Source organism: Paralichthys olivaceus, chromosome 1 (genome assembly GCF_024713975.1).
Source record: "Paralichthys olivaceus isolate ysfri-2021 chromosome 1, ASM2471397v2, whole genome shotgun sequence".
NCBI classification, from domain to species: Eukaryota; Metazoa; Chordata; class Actinopteri; order Pleuronectiformes; family Paralichthyidae; genus Paralichthys; species Paralichthys olivaceus.
Window position 1 is genome coordinate 17,848,803 of NC_091093.1, and position 27,434 is coordinate 17,876,236.

A 27,434-nucleotide genomic window follows, 5' to 3' on the forward strand; every position below is an offset into this window, starting at 1 on the left:
AGCACTATCTGGTGTTTGTGTAGCCTGCAGTGGTCATATGGATCTGATTTGGGATCCCTCTGTTCCAGTGCGCCTCTCCAAAGCGCGTAAAAACCCCACGAGTCCCGCCTGTCTCTCACTCCTGTCTCTCACCCCCTGTGACAGCAGCTTGCAGGATTTCTCCATTAGTCACCATATATAAATATACATATACATACACCCTCCGACTTGAAATATTAGAAGCTGATTTCTATCCATACAAATTGATCTCAGTTATTAGAAATGACACATTAGGCAAACCCTGATAAATCGCGATCGTTCCAGCTACTTGTAAGCTTTGCCTGTTTGTTTCTCTCTTTTTTTAAATCACTATTTATTGTGGGTTTCTGCGCATTCGTTTGCAGCATGTTGTTGGTGTTCGTGAGCTCTGAATTTATGTGGGTGCACATGTAAGAGATTGAGATCTGACGATAGCAGCAAGGGATAAAAAACCTGTGTGAAACATACTGGACGAATAAAAGAAAATACACATACGAAATAAAAAATATTTTAATAACTTGATCAGGTGTTTTAATGGATTATTCAGGTGGGCATAATATCACGGACTAGTTTAGGAAGTGGAAGGTGACGGGGTGTGATGAGGCTCGGATGCGGGTTTGTTGTTGTTGTGTGTTTGTGTGTGTGTGTTATATATAACAAGTAAAACTAGAAGTTTATTTTGTCTTGATTTTCCATCTGGTTTTAAGATATGATGCGGGACCCCTCCCCTCCCTCACCCATTTTACACACACACACACACACACACACACAGATGGAGCAGAGACAGAGTCACGCTCGCTGATTTGTGGGGAATTTGTGCGTGTGCGTGCGCGTGCTCTCGTGCACATGCCTGCTGTGTGTCTGCGTGCGATTCTTTTTTTTTGGACTCGATTTAATCGCAGTGGTCAGGATGAAATAATTTGGAAAATCGAGTTAAGTCAGCAAAACATCGGATAATTTTGGGGCTGTTCTACGAAATTTTTCAAATATTAGCAGACATCAGATGTGGGATGATTATGTTTTAACACGACTTTGTGTTTTTTTGTTCTTTCAATGCAAACGTCAAAACATGTTTTTGAATTATGCATAAGAGCATTAATAAGGTAGTTGTGGCAGGACGAGTGGATTGATATCCCTCCTGGTTTCTCATGGAAATGAGGCACACTGACCAGACGGCCGCTCGTCACTTTATTCTGCAAACTCTCAGGTCCTGTTCACTGCTGCTCCTCCAGCTGCATTCACTAAATATCATGTCATCTTTGCATATGATCCATAAACATCATCACAAAATATTTCGATCTCAGGATGCAGTGTTAAAAAGATGGAAAAACAAACACGATGCACACAATTTTGTCCAGGAGCGTTTTAATATTAATATTTTATTATAAGAATATGTATGTAGATCACAAAGGAACAAAATATATATATTTATGAAAATAAGGAAACACTGTATACAGTCACAAAATCAAATGGAGAAACTGGCCCTGGTATTACTGCAATATAAAAAATACTAAACATCCACAGATCAAAAACAACAAAGGCTATCAACACACATGCGTTTAACAAAAAAAGATTTTTAAAATATTTAAATAAAATATCCAATAATATGAAGTTGAAGTCTTCTAAAGCACTGAGGGGCAGGTTCCTGTTGTGTGGGTATTTTGTTTATTACAGTTACAGTTAAAGCCAGTTGATTGATGAATATATGATCAGATACACGTTATAATACAAGAAAACAGCAGCAATGACAATTACAAACTTTGCACTGGAATTTGATGCATAAAGACTAGACACGCACACACATACACACACACACATTCACGAAACACATGACAGCGACTAGGCCACAGAAAGATGCAGCATTGGAATATTTGCAAACACTTTAGTTAAAGAAATAAAATCCATTTAAGCTTTACTAAAATATGTAAATCACCGGTAATATGCTATTTAAGCAAGATAATGAAACATTATCTAAAGAAGCTGAACCTATGACACAGATACATTTTAACGCCTGTAAATAAAAGGTTAATTTTAAATTTAACATGTGAAAATAAAATATGATATAATATTTTCTTCTGAATGCAGATTTGTGTTGTGATTTCTGCTGGACGCTGCGCCAATTAGACCAAGTTCAAGTTTGATGTGTGTTGTATTTTTGCTCCAGTGGCTATTTAAAAAAAAATATACATGCACTTTTGGACCGTGTGCACTGTTATAACCAGACTGATATTGGGTGAAAACGCTCATCTGAACTGCTGTAGGATTTCCGCCGTGCACGGGTCTAAATCTCTGTTTGACCACGTTGATTTACATCACACACACACACACGCGCGCGCGCGAGGCAGTGTTTAATATATAATGCTGGAGTGACGGGCAAATGTGCGCGTTTGCAGAGAGCAGCTGGTCCGCAGGCGCTTGGCTCCTGTAAAGGAGTTGATGCGCTGCTTGATCCCAGTGGTCAGGCTGAACATAAGAGGGCGCTCCCATTGCACCTGGCTGCGCTGCCCTATCCACCCTATAGACGCAGGGAGAGCCGGACAGCCGCCTCTCATGTGCGCACTGATGTGGTGTTAAACTGCGCTGCCCTAAAGCTTTCATCCGGCCGAGCGTCAAACAAAATCCTCTGAAAGAACATGAAAATAATAAATGCTAATTTTCTTAGAATTAAAATGAGGCGGCTGTTTTTCCCTAACATAACAAGCGTCATCTCTCTGCCTCCATAAGAAAGTTGGGCTCCAACCCTGAGACTGCATGAGCCCATGGCCACTGATGGAGGATCCAACTTTTCAGGCTGCGTGTCACATCACATCTCAAAGGTTTATTTTCATTAAAATCATCGCTAAAGTAACAGTAATAATTTCATTTTTCATATTTTAAACCCTTCAATTGTTTTATTTATTTAGCCCATTTGCTTAGTGTCCAACTTTGTGCATCCACTCCACCTATGTAGAAATATTCTCATAGCACATCTCACTCAGTCTGTTTCCTGAAGAATGTCTCATGCCTCTTTTTCATCTGTTTACAAAAGCTTGAACATATGACTGACACCGTCCTGGTTAATATCGCAGCCTATGAGCATCCTCAATCCGCCTTAAACCCTCTGGAATCTAATGGTTGTTTTCTCTTTAGAAACTTATATGACTTTTCTTGATAAAGCAGCTTTTGTGTTGACACACATTCACTCCTGCTCATTTCCTCCGTTTCCCTTTTGTGCTTCTGCTGGGATCGCGTGTGCATGCTTTACGCGCGCGTCCACATGTGCGCGCGCGCTCTCGCAGCAGCTGATGCGTTTATAAAATAAGACACATTTTTAGACTTGATTTCATTTGAATGAATTGAAATAAATACTTCTTTTAAAACAAGTTGCTGTGTTAGAAATCCCCATCACCGCTATAGGGACGATTGTGGAGCTTTGCCCTCCGTTTTGTTCCTTTACTTGTGATGGTCAAGCGCTCGAATGTGCCCCACATCTGTAGCGAGCATTTAGCATTTTAAGCCACTGTGCCTTTCTTTGTCACATCCACGGGCTGTCATAGCCACAGGTTGTGTTGAATTTGCAATGCCACTCATCGATGTATGCCTATTGAGGCTGGCACGTGGACAGTTATCCTTCCCACAGAGAGGCGCAAATGAATGCTGCTCACACAAAAGCTTCAGACCCTGTCACCCCCCCCCCCCCCCCCCCCCCTTTTACCCCTTTTCAGTGATGCACAGGCCCTAAAAGCATCCGGGCCTCCGTCCGTCTGCAGGCTGCTCCCCTTTTGATTTAGCCCTCTTCAACGTGGCCACTGATTGAGTCATGTCAATCAGGCCTCTGCGTAAAAACTGAAGTTTGCGTCATGAGGCTGGAGGCGACTCAAAGCTGCCTCCTGTAACCCCCCCACCCCCAAATTACACCAGACTCTTTTATTATCTTGTAGCCCCTTTAACTCCACTCACACGCTATTTTCAACCTATTCATTTTTACAATCTCTTCTTCCCGTGAGAGCAGACACGTCGCAAATCCTCGAGATTCCTGCAGTCTGCCTCTCGCACTGCAATAGAAAAAATGTGAGCTGCTCTATACTGGGCCATGCAGTTTTCTCCTTGTTGTTTTTTCCAATGAGAGAGACATGCTACTACACAAGCAACATGCGACATTGTTTAAAAAGCAGGTATGAGTGGCTGCCTCGGCTTAGGGGAGGAAAGTGCAGAGGAAATGCCGTGTTACAGCACACCATATATTTTAGCAGCAGGGGGAGAGAGAAGGGGGGAGGAGGGTGTGGATGTGGGGGAGCTGGGTCCTGGTCATGTAAGTCTACAATATCAGGATTGAGATTTTTTGTTGGCTCTTCAAAGGGATGTTGGCTATTGGATCTGGAGGAACGCCGCGTCCCATGGGTGCTTCATAACCTTTCCAACCTTTAAGTCAAAGGCCTTTGGAACAAAAAACAAAACAAAATAAAGCCTATATATTCCATCTGCCATCTTTACTGTATCTACTACAACATCAAGGAGGGCTGCTCATGTTATCAGTTTACGTGCAATGTTCGAAAATAAAAACAGACAGTGGGTTTATCTGCGCCATGCACCTCTGTCCAACACTCGTCTGAAAAGAAGAGACAGAAAATCCTCCGGTCGTTTTATTAGCCCAGTTATGTCTCATCTCTTACTTTTAGTCATGGAACATGTGTGGACAGTGTTTGGATTCGAGAAGATGTGGCATTTCACTGTTAAATCTGCATCGGAATTCACTATATGGCTACATAGGCGCAGGCTATCACACGCGTATTGTTTCAATAAACATGGCACGCTATGTGATCAGTGGAAGCTGCTACTTGTATTCAGTGGAGCAGGACTCTATATGGAGCTGTTTGCACAGAAAGTGTGCGCACTGAGAGTGAGGGATTGTCCATTTCCTCAGAGAATCAACAATAAAATTATCATAACAAAGAGCACTGACAGACTCTAAGGTTGATTTTTTTTTTTTGGAATACAGTCTTTTCACTCGTGGGGGACACGAGTTACAGACGCAAAGTGCTTTACGCAAAGACTGTGAAGGGAAATAAATCAGAGAGCCTCACAGACAAATCGTTGGCATTGATCATAAAGACTATTGGAAATTCCTGATCACGAAACATATCAAAATGGGATGAGACGTTGACCACCAGGGCTTCTTCTCTCAATACCAGGATAACTCTAATGTATAAATGTCAGATTGAAAGAAAACAGGCCGGAGCTGACCAGAAGCTTTATAATACAAGGTCTGTCACATTTATTATTTAACAGAACCCACACGTATTGACAACGTGTTCCCACTTCGTTTCGTAATAGATGTCACGATAACCTGTTTCCCCATCATCACTCCATGTTACAGCCAGACTTTACAACTTTCACTGGTTCTGCTGCTTCAGGATTAGAATCATCTCCACACAGCCGCGACACATCATGTAAAAATTAAATCAATCCGTATAGAAAACAATGAGGCTTCAACAAGTATTTTTTTTTAGCAGGAGCTCAACTTGCTTTGCACAACTCGTATATTGTCTCTGAATTCCTCAATTTCAATAAACATATATTAAGACATTTGTGCCACACGTGCCCTCACATCAGCAAAAACAATTAGATTATTTTATATCGAGTAACATTATTGTTATTTAGCCTTATAGTGAATTTTAGCTTATATTTTCGAGCTGACAGTAACAGTGAAAACGACACAAACGTTTTTACCGTCTCACTCTTTTCTATTTGCCATATTTTGTTTAGAAATTTGAATTTGACTTTTAAGAAATGAGGTAATGAGTCTTAACTTCACAGATTTATTCAAATTAATCCATGTATACACACTTATGTGTGAGTTGAGGAATTACTCATTCATTTAAGTTGTCCTCTTCACCATCGGACAGTTTGTAATTTTCTATAAATTGTAAACATAAAAATATACTGGCATGTGTCTAAATGCTGGGTTCAGGTTGAATCACGTTAAGTTTATTAAAGTTTTTATTTTAAAAAGAGGGACAGGGTTGTGTAATACCAGCTCCTGTCTCTGCGGAAGTAGAATTAATCTTAATGCTGAAAATCGATATTTATCGATACAAATACATTGTTATCAGATCATATTCAGGTGCAGCTAAGATAAGCTGTGTTTGTGTTTTTAGTTCAGGCAGCAGTTACACCGTGGCAGCCTGCGTTGTTCTTACAGTAGTAGCTTATATACGTCTTTTGCATTTACACACACATGCAGAAATCGCCTGGAAATGTGATTTAATTTTTGGACAAGTGTTTGTTCCAGTTGTTCACAAACGCGACAGATGTTTGCACCATCACAAGTGGACCGTGCATGCGAGTGGCACGTTTCCATTTAAGCCCGTGCAGCCGCCGAAACTCATGTACGTTATGTATTTCAATAAGTTTCTCAAACGTATAAAAAAAAGACGTATTAACTATATAGGAACGGTCCTGTGACGCTTTTACGCAGCAAAAATGACAGACTTACGATGGAAAGAAGCAGAATAAAATAAAGCAAGGTCGCTTATGTACTTTTAGTTGTCGAAGCATTTTTTAATCTTTCATTTAAAAATTAGAAAAAGGGGTGAAAATGTTTTAAAAGTGTAAAAAGAGCGGTGGAGACGCGGTGTGTGCAGCGCCGGAGCTGCGCCATGGCGCGGCTGCCGGCTCCACTGTTAACTTTCACAGTCTTCCGTCTAATCAAACTCTTACTTTCCGCTGTTCTTAATTCCATATTTTCAATTCCTGATCATTACTTTCCTCTTTTTTCTCCTCTCCTCTCCCCTTACTTGTATCTATCCATCCCTCCCTCCCTCGCTCTTCCTCCCTCCCTCCCTCCCTCTCTCTCCCGAGCTCTCTCCTTTGCTGAATCTTATTGATCCAGAAGGCGGCTAATTAGCCCTTCCCTTCGTGCCTGTGTAATGAAGCACATGCGCACTGAATTAATCACAGCCATTTTTTTTGCAGGAAACTAATTAGCAGGAATAAAGATCCAAAGAGTTTTTTCTTTTCAATCATCAGATCTCACTTTCACCTCTTCCTCGCTCCCTCTAACACAAGACTCATCGCCTGCTTTGCATCCAAATTATTTTTATATTGCCTTTAACAACTAATAGTACTTCGGTTCTCCTTTTTTTTTTCCTCCTCTACACTCCGCAACAACAATGATCTTTCTTTTGCCACCCTAAGCGCAAACTGACCAAAACGGGGACTGCCTTGATGGGATCTTTAGCTAAATCATCTCAATACTGGATTAAAAAGCGAGGATCACAAAGCGGCAGCGAGAAATTGTAAGTTTCAACTTTGCGTTTGTCTCTTTTTTCCCTCTTCTGTCTCCACGATCCTGCTCTGCTCGCCTGTCTGAATCTCTCTCCCTATCTGCTGCTGCTGTCGCCGGCTACATTGTTACATTGTGACAATCTGCCCGGCGAACACAAGTTTTGATTTCATGCAAGTACTTTGGTTTATTCTCGGTGTGTTTTCCTCTTTCTCCTCGTATCGTTTTACCTGTGTTTACATCAGCGTTCGTCCTCTCTCCTCCTCATGAATGGAAGACGAGAAAACGGGCAAAGGCAGCGATCCTCTCCAAAAAAGAAGCCAGCAGATCGTGGTGGAAAAACGCGGTTTTGAGACAAATGTGCGCATTTCGTGGTGCTCGGGAGAAGGTGCGGAGGGTTCATGGGTGTCGAGAGACGTGTTTTGAGGCACACAAGGCGATAAGAGAAGAGAGGAGGGGGGGGGGGCTGTGTTGAGCGGACGAAGAGAGGCAGCGGCGGCTCCACATGAGCGCAGCCCAGGAAAGGAGCTCCAAGTCCAGCCTGTGGGTCCGTGCGCGTCCGGCCAAAGAAGGAGCCGGGGCATCTCCCGATTTTCTCATTTTTGGACAGATTTGACACTCGCGATGTCCAAACTGGGGGGTTTTCCACACCGTCGCGTGGTTATAAAAAAATCCTCGTGTGGATAAACACATTTTTTTTGCTCTTCTCCGATATACGTCTCTGTGTGAAATGTGCCGTCCCTCCGCCCTGCCTCAGTTCCCCTACAGCTACACTCCTTTACCGCACTTTGTCCACCTTTTCTCTTTTATTTCTCGCGGATGTTTTCCTCTTTTTGAAGCTTATTTTAAGTCGTACCCTCGCGAAGTCACATGCAAATCGATCGACATGTGTATACGGGTGTGTGCGTGCGTGCATGCGGGGTTGGCGAGCGTGTGTGTGTCTGTCTATGTGTGTGTGTGTTGTGTTGGATGTGGTGTGTTGAGGGGGGAAAAACGAATCCCCGGGTCTCCTGCGTGACAGGAGCGGGTCAGCAGGACCTTGCACGCGGGCAGACAGAGAGTGTGAGCTGCGTCTCTCACAGCAGACATGTGGCTGAGGGAATAAAACACACACTCACACACACTCTGGATCTGCTGCCTCCAACTATACTTGGCTGCCGCATCAGACTTTCTAGAGAAGATTTTTTTTTATTCCCCGAGAAACGCTGACCTGAATGAAAACAAAACGCTGCCCTGTTAGTCCGACCTCCACCAGACATTATCATGCCAAAAGTTACTTGCTTAAACTTGAAGTATAATGTCCGGACTAAACCTATAGGTCACTGCTTGCATTTAGTAAGCACTTAACATTTGCAGGATTTTATTTCGGAAGTTAAACTAAACATTATCTCTAGGAAAACAAAAAGCAGGCTTGCAGAAAGAGCATATGCAACCTGAATGGGCCTTTTTCTGATTTTTATTTCTGCCTGTGTGCAACGTTAGCAATCTCGCCAAAACTAGATCTGATCGTGCAGGGGAAAAAGAAAAAAACCGAGATGCAGCTGTTATCTTCATGTTTAGGTGCAATTGCAAAACATTAGTCCCCTATAAATAGGATTTTTTTTTAAGAGCGAGCGACTTTTCGGACGGGTTGGAGCTATAACATTAATAAAAGAAGAAAGAAAAAGGGAGAATAACAAGTCAGTCATGACTATTTTTCTCGACACAGATGAGAGAAGAAAATGAGGAGGAAAAAAGAGGTTTCGCAAAGGAGCAAGAGAGGAGAGGATATGTGGGGGCAGAGAGGAAGGATGAGAAGCTGTGTGAGTGTGTGTTTTGGGGGAAGGGGGGTCAGACAGCAAGAAACAGGGGGGACAGGGGTCATAGAGTGAATGCAGAGATAAAAAAGGAAAGAAAAGAGAGACACCCCCCCCCCCCCCCCCAATTGCAAACAGCCTCGGGAGGATGAGAAGAAGAGAGTGGGTCTGGCAAGTGTTTGGGGAGAAAAAGGGGTGATGGTAGTTGTTGATGTGTGTGTGAGTATGTGTGTGTGTGTGTGTGTGTGTTTTGGAGGGTGGGAGCCACACAAAGCACTTGGTGTATGGTTGTCAGCATCTGTAGGATTATGACTTTAGTTTAAGATAGGAGTGAAGAAAATGCATTGGGTGTAATAAAAGTTAAAAATTAAGCGTTATAAGGTTGTCAGGCAGGGAGGGACAGAGAGAGAGAGAGAGAGAGAGAGGCAGAAAATGGGGTGGGGAGCTGAGGGTAGGAGTGTTGAGGGGGCTGGGTGGAGGGGTCAGATAGCCATGGGCCATCGAGGAGGAATCAGGGGAAGAGGTCAGATAAACAGATCCCTACCTTTCAGAATGGAGAGGAGCAGACGGGAGGAGATTAGCTCAGGAGAAAGCGAGGAAACAGGCGTCAGTGCTGAAGATTTTTAATCAGTGATTCGTATTTAGCTATTTTCTTTCTTTTCTTTTTATTTGTAATGATTTAAACATGTTTCATAACCCCAGTGAATCTGTGCATTCGGCAACTGTCATTTTTGTGTGTTTGCATTCCAGTGTTTGGAACTGGAAGGTGCAGTATAGCGTATAGTACAGGTATGGCTGCTGTGCCAAAACTGGAGTGATCTCCATTCCTCCCCTGTCTGACAGTTAACACTCCTCTCCTCTTCCTCCTCCTCCCTCTCTCCGTCTTCTGTTACAAAACAAAGACAGCACAAATGTTTACTGTCATCTCACCTGTCTGATTTTCTTGGCTTGTCTCATTGTCAAATATATATGTTTAATTATTACACTTCCTGGCAAAGGCATAGGAATGTCATTCATTTTTATGTATTGTATTTAAAATACACGTCTGGCGTGGCTAACGACAGTATCTCCTCATCCCTGACTGTGATAGTGGAAGTGTTCTGTTCAAGTGCCACCAGGGTGATGGTTTTTACCACACACTATATATTTTTTAATAATTGAAAAACGACCATTTATATGCTTATTTTGAATAAATTATTTGTGATCAGAGTTATTTCTTCTTTTTTTAGTTTATGTGTTTATCAAGGAATGATTAATTTTACTTCTTTTATTTAAAACATTTTTAAGATTTTTACAAATCAACACCAGTTAGGTGCAAAGACGTTATTTACCATCACTGAGGGGGATATGGGAAAATGCACATGATTGTTTACAATAAATGAAAATTATTCTCCTTCACAATTTTTATTCATATAATAATTTGAATTAATTCTATTAGAATTTATTTAAATTAATTAAAATTTTGGTAATATATCTTTTTGACATCTGGCAACTGTTTTAACCGTCAAATGTATAGTCATGAAAAAAAGACTAAATTATGAACATGTTATCTGAATGTGTTTTATCACACTTCATTTCAATATAAAAATAATATAAAATACTTTATTTGTGAGGGTGTGCATTTAGTGATTTAACATGATTCCAGTGATATGATCAATCAAGTATATATAGTGGAATTGCTGCGTGTTGTGATTAGTATGATTATTCATAACATGATGATAGTGTTTGGTGCTGTAGGGCTGTGGTGTGTTTTCACTGTGGAGATGTGAAGGTGCTGCTGATCCTTCCACTGCTTGTACTCGGTCCTTGTCTGTTACCATATTAGATGACAGGTACACTCAGAGTATTCAGATGTCATTTGACTGCGTGAGTGGGAATAGCACGTCCAATCGGAGAAACCAGATAAAGGGGTCGCAGTCGTCATGGATAGGCTTGTTTCATGGTTTGGGGGGGGAACAGCGAGAAAAGGGGAGACAGCGCCTCTGGCTGTCATAACCCCTCCCTCCCTGGCTCCTTCTCATTCTCTATATGTCCCTGCATATCTCTTCTTAAGTCCCACCTTTCCGTGCTCGGCCACTGGTATTGTATAGTCCATGTCCTTGGTCGCAGAGAGCCCTCTTTGGGTGAACAGTAGAGTGTGACCACAACACAGATTCAATACAGCGTAGGTTGGTGTGTCACACAGAGTGTGTGCACACAGACGACAAATATCCAATCATTTATGCCCCTAGGATCTAAAAAAGAAAAATATTATAATTGTTATTAAAATAAATGGTCTCCAGTCGCTTTAAATTCTGTTCTATTTACTGTACACTGTTTGTTCTGTGAGTCTTCTATGAACAGGTCTTTGTGTGGTTGCGGCACCTCTGAAATCAGAGAAGAATGTAAATTCTGCAACGTCTGTTTGCACCATTTGCTGCATGGATATGTGTAGATGGGGGCAGTCGATACAAATGACGGCTGGTGGTTTTGAATATGCGTGGTCGTGCGGCGGGGACCAGTTCTTCCAGTTGTCCTGCAGCCGAGGCCGGCGTGCGCGTCATGCTATCATAAAGGAGCAGGCGGTGGGTGGGATCTCGGCTCAGCACAGGGGTGAGCAAGAGAGTGGGAAGGGAGAGTGGAAGAGATGACTGTCACGCTCAGGTGTGTGTGTGTGTGTGTGTGTGTGTGTGTGTGTGTGCGTGTGTGCGTGTGTCCATGTCCATGCATGCTTGTGTTGTGTATGAATTCAAGCACGTTATCCTTAACCCCAACAGACCCAAATATTGAAGAGGTCTGCTGTTTATTGACAAAAAGCTACCCCCTTTTTTAAAGAAATGAAAAATTCTCTTCTCTCTCATCTTGTCTTCTCCTTCATCAATGTCATGTTTTATCTTTTTGAGATAAAGTTGGCAGGGTTTTTTTGTGGTTGGCTCTTTCACATGTTATTGTGTTAACAATCTTGGTTAAATCATAGTGGTAGACTAGATTTACGACTAAGAAGATGTGCATGTGTCTCTGCATATGCATCTGCACAGCCACACTCTGATTTGTGTGCTCGCTGGTTGTATGAAAATGTAATGTGTTTTGAATGTGTCACACCGAGGCCTTGTTATGATACACCTTTGTTTTTCTATTCATCATTTTTATTAATTCTGGACTAATTTAGTGCGGATATTCAGACAGTGGACATGTGTTGTGATAGCACAACATTGCTTATATTATCCAGCAGTCATACATAGAATAGAAAGAGTGAGAAAATATTTTCCTCACCTTTAATGAAGGTATTTCACAAGCTATAACGGAGCAGCGAACAATAACAGGTCACACAAATTTATATAAATGTATATAAATTTGTGTTCCACTGCTAACAATAAATTAATGCTGTTGATAGAAGGGGGTTAGTATGTGTGTGTTTGTTCTTAAGTAGAATCTCATCTTCTGTAATAAATGTGCATCAGTTCTGTTGATTGTTAGGTAGCAGTGTTGTAACAATGATGAAGACTTCTGTGTTCCTGCATCACTGTATCAACTATGAGTGGAAGACCTGTGTGATGCATGCGTGCCCTGGTAGTACCGTAAACCGTGTGTGTGAGAGAGAGAGTGTAAATGTGTGTAGTGTGGCGGCTACGACTCCCTGTGTATCTGTGCTATTTGGGGCAGCAGCAGCTAGCTCTAGTGCTCAGGGATGGGAGAAACAACGGTTTTGTGTCTGTATACATATGCCTACACGCAGGCAAGGCGGGGATGACAGGGACCACTCCGAGGGCTGCAAAATTGAACTGAGCTGCACCACAGCCCCCCTATAGGCCCACCCCTCTCCTGGACCCTGGAGGCCAGCATTCCACCCTCCGCACTGGCGCTTATCATCACAAAGGACAGAATGCATAAAACATGGAGGACGCTTAGACAGAGGCAGCCCAGGTCGCCTTTCTCTCCCCACGCTGAGCCCTGGAACAATACGTGGGCCCCTCTGGCCTGTGACTCTGACGACACACACGCCGTCTTTTTATCCTCCCCTATTTCTTTGTCATCCTCTTCCTCTTCCTCTATGTTACTGTGCTCTGTGGAGTGATAACTGCCCTCGCATTGTTTATCTGTGTCTGTGAAATCTGCTTTGTGTAACTGAAATGTAAGAGTGTGTGCGTGCGTGGGTGGGTGTGTATGAGGCAGTGTGACAAGTTTAAAATATTGACAGTGCATCAGCTGAATAGTACCTGCTTTCATCTTCCATATTATGTACTATGTTACACATTGTAGAAATACAGTTTTATTTACCTTGAACATATAAAGATAAGATATTCACAGATTGACGCACAAGGTAAACATAAACAATTAAAATCTATTTATACATTGGAAAAAATCACATTTCCTGTAAAAGAGGACACATTGTACTACAGATAAAAGATCTGCGTTTCACGCTATCAGCATGTCCCTCGTCACTAATTTACAGCCAGGTCACTCGATGATGCAACATCACAGCTTGTATTAGAAGCAAATCCAGAGTGTGTTTGTATAATCAAGCTCTGAGCTTCTCTGTCGGTCAGTGTGCCGGGGCTGGTTTAGAAAGGCCAGATAAAGAGCTGTGTGAAAGTGATATGATGATATTATGCTGATGTAGATGCCATATTCTTTTTATTCCTGCCAGTCATTCTCCTCTGCTTCTCCCAAAACATCCACAGTTTTAACAATGCTGCAGATTGACAGTATTTGACAGTGTATTTTTTTTTTGCCTCATACATATGTTGAGTGTTTTTTCTCTCTTCCCCAAGTATGATGATATTTTATTTCTGTTTGCAAATCTTGGTCAAAGCTCACGTCAGATTTAAATCGTACTGATTTTAATGTCCTTTCCGCGTGTGCACTGCATCCACTCTGTGACTATATGACAAACAGCAGTGGGGCTCAGAGGGTTTTCGTCTGTATCTGTCTATAAGTGTCGTCTGATAGCCGGGCTGCAGGAATGTACTGCTAGGATGTGCTGGACCCCAGCAGGTCTATGGCACTTCCTCTCTGTGTACCTCACAGCTTATCCTCCTCAGGATTATAGAGAGAAGAAAAGAAAGCAGAGCGATGGCAGGAGCACCCTTTCCCTCTCACACCCTCTCCTCCATTTCTTTTTTTTTACAATTCACACACGCACAAAAAAAAATCTCAACAAAAAGTGTAATTCACTTGCAAATGTGTAGTAGCCCGTCCATGTTCCCAGGGGAGGAAAGAGAGACGGAGAGAGAGACAGGGAGAGAAGGGAAGGGAGGGGCAGACGTTGTAAGACAGAGAGGAGGCTGCAGTGTGTTTCACTGTGAGTCAGGGTTGAGGTGAAGCTACCGATTGCTTCTTCCTGGTCAGGAAAAGCAGCCGACTCCATCTGCTCATTGATAAATGGGGCTCGTGTGCGTATATGGTTTTTAGTAACAACATTGAGTGTGTGAGAGAGAGAGCAGGAGAAAGCTGTTGCCAGGCAGTAGGTGTATAAGTTGCAACTCGCTATTTGTCATTACCTTCTCCTGAGGTGGCCCGCTGTTGTTCGCTCAGCCCCAGGCGACTGATCTGCCAGTAGTGAAGGGGTTAAGAAGCAGGGATAGCCCTCTTTTGTCTCTGCGGCCCTCTTTGCCATTGTTGTGGTGGAATTGAGTTCGGTGCACCTCACTTGACCACAGCAAAGCAATAAAATGGCCTCTAAGTGCTGTAGCCTCTGTAGTCCTCTGATGTCAGCTCTCCTCTGGTTTCTGCCGCTGTATTTTCCTTTTCTCCCTACCAACACATGGGCAATGTTATTTTTTATTTCTTTATCATTTTCTTGTGTGAGGTCAAGCTCACACTTCTTTTTCTTCCCTTTTTTCAGAAAGTGATTCACATGCTAAACTCCAGAAGAATATTTTAGTTTATTATGACCAGTGTTTGTGTACAAACATGAAATGCAAATAGGATTACAACATATGGTTGTGAATATTGACACCTGTAGTGCTAACAGCTTGCTGTCCTTGAAAAGCACATTTGAGGATTCACACACATTTCATGCTGTTAATGATCTATGAAAAGGATTTTAAGCATTTATTAGAGCTTTTGCATTCAGCAGGATGATGATATTATCGTGTTTTTGTAACTCTGCAAGCATGTCGAATGACGTCCTGCTGTTATACCTCCTGGATGATACAGAGTCACCTCATTTCTTTAGCTTTGCACTGTTATTTTATAATTTTTCTGTTGGCAATATTGATGGAAATAATATGCATGATACATTTTTTTTTCTCAGTTTGAGGATGTATTATTATGATGTGGTGTTGGTGGAGGTGGTGGTGGTGTGTTTGATTGCACAGATGATTGTTTATAGCAGAGTCCCACCTCTGCAGACATTGTAATTAAAAAGAAGATATACTGCACGAGCGTCTGTCGCCATCCCATCCCATCTCATCTCGTCAAATAAGCGCCTGGCTGTTGCAGTGAGCATGTCAGTGGATTTATGAAAGATTTCTGATTGGCTGGATTATAATTGGCACTGTCCCGAGTGCAAACCATTTATGCCAGGTGTCACACAGGCTGCATTAAACGTTGCGCCAAACTGCAATTAAACCAACATTTCCTCAAAGCCACAATATTGCACCTCGGCATTATTCTGAAAGGTGTCTCTGTCTTGTATGTGCCTTCGCCTCAGCCTTCTTTTCTCCTCCTCCTGAAGCACGTGTCATTTCCTCTTTGGCTCTCACTGAACCTACAACAAATGCTCTTGCTCATTTTCCCTGTGTTAAATGAACAAACATGAGGACCTCAGTGCCTCCATAATAAATTGATTAGAGGGAGGCAGACTCCCACACAGCAACACCAAAACTAGATGTGTACTGTGTGTGAGTGTGTGTTTAGCCTGAGGAGGAAGAGACATACTTCTTCTTCTTCCTAACACACACACATACACAACAAAGCAAGTAAAACATGTATATTCATCCAGTTTAAAGGTGCTTCTCGTCAGCTGGTCCTCGTGCTCCCACCTCTCTGGCAGGCTATGCTCTAAGTGCTGTTTTGCACCGGTCGCTGATGTCTCATGACAGCGACAATGCCGCAGCGTTTACATATTCGACACGGACCCCTCTGTGACTGTTTGGTTTTCCGTCTGACGTTCACTGCCATGGAGCAGAGATTTGGTTTAGGCTGGAGCAGGGGGGTGGGGGCAGGTCCCATGGGGCTGACACAGGGCTAGACGGCCGTGACAGACCGGTGACCTCGGCTTTGTGACGTCACTAGCCTCGTCTGGTCACCATGGCATTCATTTTCCCTGCTGTTTAATGAATGAAGATGAGGAGGGGCTGTTTTTTTATGCAGCTATCGGCAATGTTTTGGTGAAGGCCCCAATGCAAACAGAAGAAGGCAGTATGCTGAATCATAATTATGCATCAAGTTTAAAACATGCCTTCTGTCACCTTATCTATCACCTGCAAGTTTCTCACACTTAGATTTAATTAAAGTGACAATTACTTCTAATATTGTAATAGGGCTGAATATTTGACTGTTCTGTTTGATTCAGGTGGTAACACATTGATTGTGGGTATTGTTGTGTGAAGCACTAAAACACAACACTCTCTGACCACATATAGGAAGTCAGTCTGAGGTAAGAGCTGGTCTTAAAGCGGATACTAACTGTTACAACAGTTTCTCTCCTCTTTTCAAGTCTTTTCCTCTCTTCTGCAACCTTTTTATTCTCCCTCAGTGCAGCATTTAAGCACTTTTCCCCCCGCGCTGTTCTAAATCATAAACATTTTGATAGTAATATAAATGAAATGGCCTCAGAGATTGGGGAATAATCTGAGCAGCATGTCCTCTGTAGATTGAATGTTGTTGTCGCTGCAACTCAGGCAAAGTGCATCTGGAGGAGCATGGCTGTAAAACAGGCTTTTTGTTGGAGCCAGGTGTTTCCTCATGTTGGATCTTGCCCCGATAGGGTACAACAGGCCACACGGCAGGTGAGAACCACGTTTTTTATGCCGATGGCTTTTTTTGTGCTGTGGTTCTCCTGCGCCACAAACAAAGCTCAGAAACATTGCACACGTGGGTTGAGGATTAACACAGGAAGAAGGTCTAGTGTGGTGCTGGGCCTAGGTGGTACAGTTTCCCTCCTGGCAGCACCGGACCAGGAGCAGGACAAGTGTGCAGAAGGAGAGAATATGGGTTTGGTGGAAGGAGAGAGGAGAGGAGCAGTGGTCAGGGCATGAGGAGGGAGAGAGAGGAAGGGCACAGACACCAGACTCATTACATCCTTCCTGAATATAGTTTTTTTTTCTTTTAGCAATTCACAATTGAAAGTAGTGCGTAAAATATAAAAGTTGTGGCATGTTTCAAATCTTGCTAAACTTTGTGCGAATTGAGTCTGCCCCTGTCTAATCTACCACCTGGCTTTACCCTGCAACAAATAAAATAAAAAATTCTGCCAGACATGGTACTTTAAACAAACCTGTATGTTTTGACCCTGGTCATGATAGAGTGCTTGTTTCCCACACTTTTTTGCAGACCCCCTGACTCTGTGTGTGTTCGTGCACACATGCAGATGGATGCATGACTGGTTCACGGTTTATCTAGGTCTTTCCTGTCCTCCTTGTTGAACTTCTATAAGTGAAAACAACAGACTAACACCTGCACCCTTGGCTTTGTTGAGCCTCAGCCCTGTGGTCAGGGCAAAATGTACTTTCACATGACATACGCCTGTGTGGGCCTGCAACAGGAAGCCTGGCTACACTACGTTTCACAATCTCTCGAGAAACAAGAAGCGAGTTACCCACACTATTCATTGTGGGTAATGGATGCCAGCTTGCCTGTAGTGGGTACAAGCACGAGGCGAAGGGAGGGGGTACCCCGGCGTAAGTGGACCCCTGAGACCTCCTGGAGGGGTAGAGGTGTGGCGAACGTCTGTTTTGGGCATGGCCTGTGTCAGCCTGTTTAGCGTTTGCCTGTGAGGGCATTTATATGCAAATGCTAAACAACCTATTGGGGTGGCTAATTACAACAGGGCTTTTGTGTGTGCCAGGCAGTGAGGAGCAGGGAGTTTCTAGCGTGCCAGGTCTGGACTTCCCCTGCTTGTTTACTCATTGTCTTTCCTTATTACCCCCTCATTGACACTCCCCTTTTGTGTGGCTGTGCCGTTTGCCTGCACGCTGGCTCCTCCCCTTGTGGTGTCGGAGTTAATGTAGTAGATTAAAGAGGCAGCACTCTCACCCTGTTTACTTCCTCTTTCATCTGCTGGCCCTGCTCGGCTTTACTCTGCAGCCATCCCTCCTGGAGCTTGTGTCTAGCCACCACCCCATTCAGGAAGGATTCAGCCTCGTAGTAGTACTCCCTCTCTCCTACAACTAATGCTCAGCTAATTACTTTGGGTGATAAAAATGCATTTAGGTCAGGCTCTAATGTAATGCAAATTTATGAGCAGGCAGAAGCAAATATTAACTTGTAGAGTCACTGATAGTCATTGGCTGGGGACAAAGGTACACCTCCCTTAACTGTCAAATCTGATGGTTTTATGTGCTTTCTGTGTCGCTGCCTGTTTTTTTGTTTTTTTTTGCTTTGTTGTCAGAGATCTAAGGACAGTGACAGCAGGATGCACGGAAAATGTTCCAACTGTATATGCTCCTGTATAAAAATACACCTGCTGTTACATAAAAACCATAGATGCACATACAAGGCCCTATTTTTTACTGTTATATAGAACCAGAGTCTAAAATATGAACAGTTCAGTATCATTATTTGTAGACTTAAACCACAATCGAGTGCTTGTGTTAAAAGGTTTGGATACAGTTTTTGATAATTAAAGAATATAATGAATATTCTAAGCGAGACAACTTGCACACACTTAAGAATTGCTTTCCATCTTAAGGATCAGAATGAGAATCAGTTTCTTTTGCCAAGTAGGTTAACACATACAAGGAATTTGTTGTGGTGTGTTGGAGCAAGTGATTATAACAAAGGGGAAACAGGAAACGGTATAAAAATATTATAATCACTAGAGAAGAAGAAATGTGCAATATTAACGATAGATATCTACAATTTGATGTATGTCTTGTGGTTTGGTCAGAGGCAGTTTTGATTTCTCCGGCTTTAATGCTCAGGCCCCTGGATTGGTTAGAAAGTTAAGTCAGATGAGTTAGAAAGTTAGTTGTACAGGAAAGCTCCATGTGTAGAAGACTTGGAGTTTTGCAGTGTGTTTGTGTTAGTATGTCTTACTATCTGCTTGCCCCCTCTATATTATTCAATCTCTGCTGAATACACATCCATATCAAACTGGCCCTGCTGCATTTCTGTGAAATTATTTGTCTTGCGCTAAAACAAAGAGAGAGGAAGAGAGCACAAGCTTAGTGTCGCCTCTCACTTTGTCTTGCTGCTTCACTCTCAGTGTTTGTTCCGTGGTTTGCCACCACTTGTGCCTACTTACTACGCCAATTACACCCCCACTTTCATGTGTTCCCCCCTCTGACATACATATAGGCTGACACACACTCATGCATACATACACACAGGGGGTGTGGTGGTGGTGGGGGGGGGCAAGGAAGCCAAGCTGGATCAAAAGGCCGTGTGTGAGGGAGTCAGGGTACCTCGTAGAAAACAGCTGCCCCTCGCTGTCTCTGCTTCTCACCCTGGCCTGACAGCAGCCAGAAATATGAGGCCTCTCCAGACCTCTGTCCTGGGAAACCAGGACGGGGCAGCACACATACACTCAGAAAAGCTTTTGTCTCTGCTCCCTCTCTCTCGCTCTCCCCGGCTCGCTCAGACATACAAAGAAGAAAGAAAGCCATTTGTCTCTGCTCATTCACTCATTCTGCCACAAATAGAAATCTTCGTTTCACATGTTCACTCCCTCTGCCACCCTCACAAAACCATTCAATTATCACATGCTTGATTTCTCTTTATTGTCTGTTTGTTAAACTCTTTCATTAGCTGTTTTAGTCAATTTGGTGCAATTTGTCTGTCAATCTTACTCTGCGTTGCCTTTCTCTGCACTTCTCTCCATGCCCTCAACATTGTGCCCGCTCTCTCTGTGACCCGTTCCTCCCTCGACGCCGTCTCAGGGTGCCTTTCTTCTCCCATACTCCTGTCTCCCACCTTTCCTCACCTCACGTCTGGGATTTCTCTCCCTGTGCACTTGCTTGTCCAGCATGTTCAAACCCTGACAGAGTTGAGAAAGGCATTCAGCTCCCTAATCCGGGCTCCCTCTATCAGGAATGCTAATACATGTGATTGTGTGACCCGCCGAGGCCCGGCAACATCTGCAGGAGCCTATGGCAAGCCCCCACCCTCACACACCCACCCTGGCCCCTGCCTTTGAGCGTTCACTCTCTGCCATTATTTCATTGTTTCACTTCACGCCTGTGACTGGGCAGTGCAGTTAACCCTCTGCTGCTCAGGCCAGGCCGGCTGCAGTCATGCACACGGGGCCGGAGGGGTGCTGAGAACAGGCCTTCCTGCCCATCTGGACCCCTACACACAGCTCTGTTTACTTATGCATTCCACGAGTAGTCAAATGCAGTTGTGCGTTCATATAGTCCATTTAAAGGCGTGATCACAGGAATCACCCTCTTTTTCCCCACTCTTCAATAGCATTCACGTTCTCAGCGACATCAGGAAAAGGAAGCTCGCTCCTCTTCAAGACATCCTGGTGTTAACCAATGAAAACCTGTTATTACATTTTCACCCCACCCCTTTGCCAGGTATTGGACTTGAAAGAAATGATTGTCGGGTTTGTGTCTGTTTTCAGAAAGATGAATTTCTGGTAAAGCGCAACTGACAAAGTTAATCTGTGTCAGGCTGGAGTGCTGCTGATTGAATTACCCTTCTCCTCAGCCTGTATTCAAGCTACACCACATCACACTATACCATAGGCAAGCAACGGAGTAGATTGGATTTCTGTGCGCTTCAGTCACATCCTAACATTAAGCTATTAAAGCTTTAGGATTGTTTGACCTGTCAAAATTCAGCCTGTGTAATCAGTTTGTGCTTGATTCCAGTAAAAAAAAGTGTACATATCCCACACACATTAAACTTTCAGGCAATCTTAAGTTGGAATTTTAGATGAGAGGAAAAGCCACGTAACAACTAATGTGATATAGTTGCATTTTACAATATACGTCGAGTTATTACCTGTTGGTGAAGAACTTTCATTTAGTAAGAAATCCCTGCTCAAATGTCATTAGTAGTTTGTTAATAGCAGGGATTAAAGAAGCAGCTAACCTTTGACAGTAGGCAGCCTGAATGTGAACACGTAGAACTTTTCATGTTAGCAGCGTTTTAATTGTCTAAATGTCAGCTAGTTTAGTTTGTTTGCTTCCTCTAAAGAAGATATATCTGCACAAACTCTTTAAAGAGTGTTGCCGAAATTTAAAGAAACCTGCACAACCCGAGAGTTAGCTTTGTACTTAGCTGCAGTGCCTGCGGTAATCACTAGGGATCCACTGTCAGTGAGCCTGCTGCCTTCCCTGGCCCTGCAAAACACACACATGCACTATACACACACACACACACACACGTTGTGTTCGTGCTGGAACACCGATTTTGTCCATGTTATCAAAAGCATGATTAATCATCACATCTTTGCAAAGCAGGGGAAGCGTTACCATGGTGACACTAAATTATCCACGCTGCTTTGCATATCAACAGGAAAAAAAAGTTTGCAATTTCCCTACAACTCTGGTGGAGCTGCTTCAGGCCCAAGTAGCTATAAAGAGATTTCCACTCTTTTGGGATTTTCTGTGTCTTCCTGTGACCTCTGTTGTTCAGCTCAACAGGCTGTTTTGCAGTGTGTTCAGACAGACTCAGCCACAGTTCAGGTTTTCTGGCATTCCCTTGCTGTTGAATGTCATTTTCGATTTCTTTGTGCGTTTTTTTTTACTTCTGCATTTGATCCCCACCCCCAGATATAGTGATCAGTAGGTCTGTCCGTCTGTAATTATTTCATTTCTGCAGCACAACTTAAAAAGCATGTCGGATTTTTTAAATAAAACTTCACAGTCAATCAGCTAGTGAAGTGATGCCTTTTGATATTTTAGATTGCCGGGGGATAAGTCATCTCCTGATGACTTTTGTACCACATTATGATTGGTTGCTGTTTTAAATTGGCTTACCTGTCTCCTAAAAGAATAAAAAATATAGAAAGACTTTAAAATCTACATCATAGAAATATTAATGGAAATTCTTAATCAAAAAAGAGACTCTAAACTTTAAATGATTGACATCAAAATTTATTTTGATATTTTCTGTTAGGTGGCTCTTTGTTTGCCCGTGAAGGAGTGTTATCTAGTAGTTGGAACTTATTTTCATGGGGAATAAGTGCAAATTATATATAGAATAAGATAAAATCAATGTTTTATCTCTCGGCCTTCACTGAATATATATATATATATGAATATGAAATTCAGAATTCCTTTCAAACTATAGAAATCATTTTAAACCATTATAGTAACCCTTCTCCATGATGTTTGGAAATGAATGGGAATGGCAATGTTCAGATGTATGTATGTTAAGACTAACTTAAAAATATTGTGCTGCCACAATGTGAAGCATTCTGTAATTACTGTATGGATTATGTAAAAAAAATGAAGCCACATGTTTTAAACACCAAGGAACCCTATTCATCAATGAACTTTTAAAACTTGCGCTTTAACAGCTGAGACTTTTCAGACTCGCTTTGTGTTTTCTTTAAAATATCAGATATAGGGTAAAAGTTACAAAATGTTAAACTCTGTTTCATAGTTTCTCAAATGAGGCAGTTAAGATTTGTCCGTGTGCATTTTAGTTTAATGTTCTTCCCCATCATTCTGTGTGATACATCATTTTCCTGTTCCCTGCAAAAATGATTTAAACTGGATATGAGCCATAGGGGAATAAAAGTGGGTCTGCCGTTCCAGTTCCCTTGATGGCTCATTGAAACCAGGGATTGAAGCATATATCCTCCATTTCTGAAATCAAACATCCCACCATAACAGGCCTATATAGCATTTTACTTCTACTGCTGTGGAACGATCATCTGCTGCTGCATTATGTACACATCCTCTGACACTGTTTCTAATCTGCACGTTCTAGATACACTCTGTTTAAATATATATAAATGTTTGAATGAAATAACTGCAGATTACAGCTCCCCCATTCCTTTGTTTACAGACATGTTTCAGGGTTTCTAGACGGTTTAAAAGGAATGGGCGCTACAGAGCCAAATTGGATCTGGGTATGTAAATACTGCTCTGATGTTTAATGAGAAACAAAGTTAGCTAATTATAGCAGCTCTGAGAAACATGAGGAGGACAGTGGGAAATGTTTCCATCACTCCCTAGCTCTATAGATTACTGCCTAATTGCCTCAATCGAATCAGGCGGAGACATTAGCCAGAGAGGCAGAGAGTGAGAGGGAGAAACATGGGGATGGGGCTGATTACACATATCTGTCGGTGGCTCTTTAGATAATCCAGCGGAGGACCAGCAAGTTGGGCTTTCTGACATAGCGTGAGCCTGTCTGTCGTCTTTAGTCGGTATGTCTCCCACGTTCAGCCACCCCTCCCCCCAGTGCAGTTATGAAGGTGAGGATAGCAGGGTGCTGTATGCTCTCCTGCCACGCCAGCCAGCTGCAGAGGTGATTCATACTCCCATGCGGAAGTTTTTCAACTATAATTATATATAGTTCTGACACATGTTTATGCCTGATTTTACCAGACAGCCTCTCCACTAATGGCATGGTAGTACATAACATCCTCCCAAACATTTGTTACAACAATATTTTTCTACCTCATTTTTTTTTAATGTATAATTTTAAGTACTGGGTGGAAACATGCACTGCTGGTGCGACTGACCTGTTGAGAAGCTGTTGAAAATAGTTTCTTCCCTTTATATTGCAAAGTCTGCTATTATCTACTTTGTCGAATGAGGGAAATCAAGACAACAAAATCAAATTCTCAAGATTATCTTTCCTCATTTATTTACATCTTGCAACTAAGGAGGAGAGAGGACTTGTTGACTTTATATCTGCTAATTTCTCTTAATGGTGGCGCAGGAAGAAAAAGGAGACTTTTGTGTTTACGGCTGTTTAAAGCTGTGTGCTGCTTGTGTTTTGGAGGCAGGGTGATAGTGGTGGAGTTGATGGGTAATAAGAAGCTTCATTGGATCTGTTTCGTCCTCAGAGCACAATGATATTGAGGTCAGCTGTCTAAAATGATCTCATGTTAAGGAATCGGCGAGTCAGCAGGGTCAGAGCAGAACCGCCATGACGACACTTTCTCCACAGTGATAACGCTGCCCTCTTTTCCCTCCCCTCCACTTCCTCTGCAGGGCGAACAGCAGAGAGGAGTCTGAACTGTATCTGTGCCCTTTTTCTTTTTTACTCTGCAATAGAGCGGTGCTGCCTTGGTCTTCTCACAGAACCTCATGCGGTTATCGGGTGAAGGTGGTCTCGCATAAGATTAATTGGACCTTTACAGTTCTGATTCAGAGCTGCATGGCTAATCCTCACATCTGCTTTAATCCTAACCAAACATGTGAACTGCTGGAAATAGCCAACAGAAAAAAATAGCCTTTTTCCTGGATGTCATATGTGTAAACTGAAGGCCTGAACAAACCTTCCCTCAGTTTCCCAGGCAGGATTTTCATGGGGGCACGGTGGAGGAGAGCTGTATGTAAGAATTCTGTGTGATCCCAGCAGATTCCTTTTTAACAGTTCCGTTGGGAAAGTAGGCACTGTAAACAGATAACGGCGCTCATGCAGAAAGGGCCGGAAGTGGGAGGTATAACTTGTCCAGACGTTTAGAATAGGCGCTCTGGGTGTGAATCTTTGAAAAGTCACGTGGCAGTCAATCAGTCTGGGGTTTTGCATGGATGTTGCTGCTCATTTACATTGCACCTCTCCCTGCCAAATAGATTTAGCTGTTTGAAGTGAATATTGTTGAAGAATATTTAGCAAAGCTTTGTGTGTTTGTGTCACTCTCAGTTCATGTACTGAACGTCTGTAAGGCTTCATCTCATATCTCTTTTTTCGATCCGAAAATGAGTCACATACGACCTGGCTCTTCCACTTTCTCACTCTTGTACTACTTTCTCTCCGTTTCCCTCTCTCTGTTTCACACACACACACACACATGTTCCCATAATTTATGGCTGCCGGGTCCTTGATCAATTGATAGCAGGGAATCCTTTGGTAAATAGAGTTTTAGACACATTGCCAATAGACCCGGGCTATTGATTGGAGTGTAAATTAAAAACTTAATCAGGTCTCTGAGATAAGATTTATCTCCGCCCCAAGCAAATTACAGGGCTGACTTGGAGACATAAAGACAGGCCAGTGGGCAGAAGAGCACTGCCCCTTCGCGGGTGCCAAGTCATGGCCACGATTCTCCTGTCGTCCTCCCCATCTCTCTGCCGCTGCCACTCTCCACTCTGTTCTCGCCTTGTGGAATAGATCATGGAGACTTTAAGCGGTGACATAATGGATGAAGGCTTGTCTTGTAATATTTAGTTAGAAGAGACCGACTTAGACTCACACACTCTAAAGCATCTGGTAGACATATTCAACCAATATGTCTTATTGTTCCATGATGACTTTTAGAATGGCTGACCCAAGTGGGAAGTAGTTTTATTTCTTTATCATTTCGTTCTGTTTAGCAGTTTGTCTTGTTCAGTCTTGTCAATATTCCTCCTCTCTCCCTCTTTCTCTCCCTCTTTCTCACTTTGTGTTTAATCACTTACTTTCATTGCTGCCTGTGATGAAATATGTAAATCATTACACGCAGCTTTTATCTGCTCAATAATATTCTCATCTTGTTGGGGTCATTTTACGCCACGATAAATTCATGCACATTCATAAGCACGTGCTGTTGTCTATATTTTATACGTATTAAGACAATCCTTGGGATTGCACATTGATCAGTATATGGATTTCCACAGTAATTGCTGAGGGAAATTTTCTCTGTCTCTACTCTTCTTCATTATTAATATTGGGAAATGGGTATACATTCAAAATGTCTCTGAGTATAATTTCGTTTTAAAATAACGAGAGCACTTTTAATTCATGCCAGCTAACACAGGGCAGCGTACATACTGAGAACAGGGCTTTCCTCAGGTTTCACAGATAAGAAAGACACTCGCTGAGGATTCTGGGAGAGGTACCTCACAGGTATCTGTGTGGATCTTTCATTCTGTGACTAAGGCCGGCATTAGGCTCCTCACAGGGATTATAGCACTACCCATTATCTCTGGTTATAGTCCTCATATAGAGTAGCCATAGAAATGACATTGACCCGCAGGGAGCAAGGCGGACAACAAGAGAAGAAGATGGAGGTTGAGGAGGTCACAAGTCCATTAGCAGATACCCATAAAAATACATAAATATGAACAATTTGCAACACCCCTGAGGACTATTTATATTGGTGCTGAATATATGGAAATGATTTTGGGTTTGTGAAGTGCTGTGTAAATGTTAGAGGTCCCCAAAAGAGCAGTGCAACCTAACCCATCCGGTGGCTATATAATGGTGGCCAAACCTTTCTCTTTGTCTAGTTGTGGGGGAGGCTGAGACCATCAGTAATAGGCTTTTTGCCTGATAAGCCCGGAAAATACTCGTTTAGTTAGTGAAAGTGCAGAGGGATCCTGGCCTGATAAACCCGCTGTTTCCTTCTGTAATACCCAACAGCTAAAATCAATAGCTGGGATAATTCTCCCGCTAGTCGTCCAGTCTCCTTTATCTGGAGCCTCTCGCAACCCGTATACATGGAGGTGGTGGTAAACTGGAGTATGCCACTTTGTATATTAGAGGTTATATAGTTACACTTACATGTAACTTTGCTCTTTTTAAACATATTTTTTGATATTGTCTAAGCGCCACCACGTCCAGTCCATGTGACCAAATGTTCAGCTTGGATATAACACCTGCTTTTCACTTCCCTCCATCTTGGCACCAAGTTCCTGTCACTTTAACAGTGCATGTGAAATTTGCATCAATCTTCTCATCCCTTATACCAGTGAAATGACCTGCTAATAATATGTGTCCAACTCCCACCGATCAGCTCAGGTGTTGTCTCAGAGTGAGTGCGTGTATAAAACTGCTGGGAGGAAGTGGCTGTCAGCACTAAATTCAGCCCTGCTAAGAGCTCTGTGCTCTGTCAACACAAGCTCTATGTTCTGACACAGGGGCTTGATTAGTTTTAAAAATACAGCGCAGGTAGAGCCTCTGACAGAGTCACGGGATGGAAATGTTCTGACAAGAGACATGAGAGCTCTGTCATAGGTTTAGTCTGCTAAGTGCACGATGCTGATGGGGGTTTTATGTCAAAACATGCAAGTTTTATAAGTCGTATTTATTGGAATTTTCATCTCTAAGATTTTATTCTCTTCCTCATACACAGTTGCAGGGGGTGAATACAGAATTCA

General features: G+C 42.7%; 1 protein-coding gene and 1 long non-coding RNA gene across 11 annotated transcripts in view; one reads left to right on the top strand and one right to left on the bottom strand.

Moving 5' to 3' along the window:
* The window catches only part of zfhx3b (zinc finger homeobox 3b), a 324,823-nt gene that overhangs the window by 182,197 nt on the left and 115,192 nt on the right, over positions 1-27,434 (top strand). For 2 of the 10 annotated variants that reach the window (XM_020098829.2, XM_069524049.1), the window contains exon 1: positions 6,832-7,295. The exons of the other annotated variants lie outside the window; for them this stretch is intronic. The gene's annotated coding sequence lies outside the window, so the exon portion shown is untranslated. Of the gene's footprint in view, positions 1-6,831; positions 7,296-27,434 lie in introns of those variants that run through there. 10 annotated transcript variants of the gene reach the window in all.
* On the bottom strand, positions 1,367-9,495 carry LOC138407497 (uncharacterized). Its single transcript, XR_011240927.1, has 2 exons — positions 7,513-9,495; positions 1,367-4,434 (listed from the first exon to the last, which is right to left on the bottom strand). It is a non-coding gene; the product is annotated as an uncharacterized lncRNA (long non-coding RNA).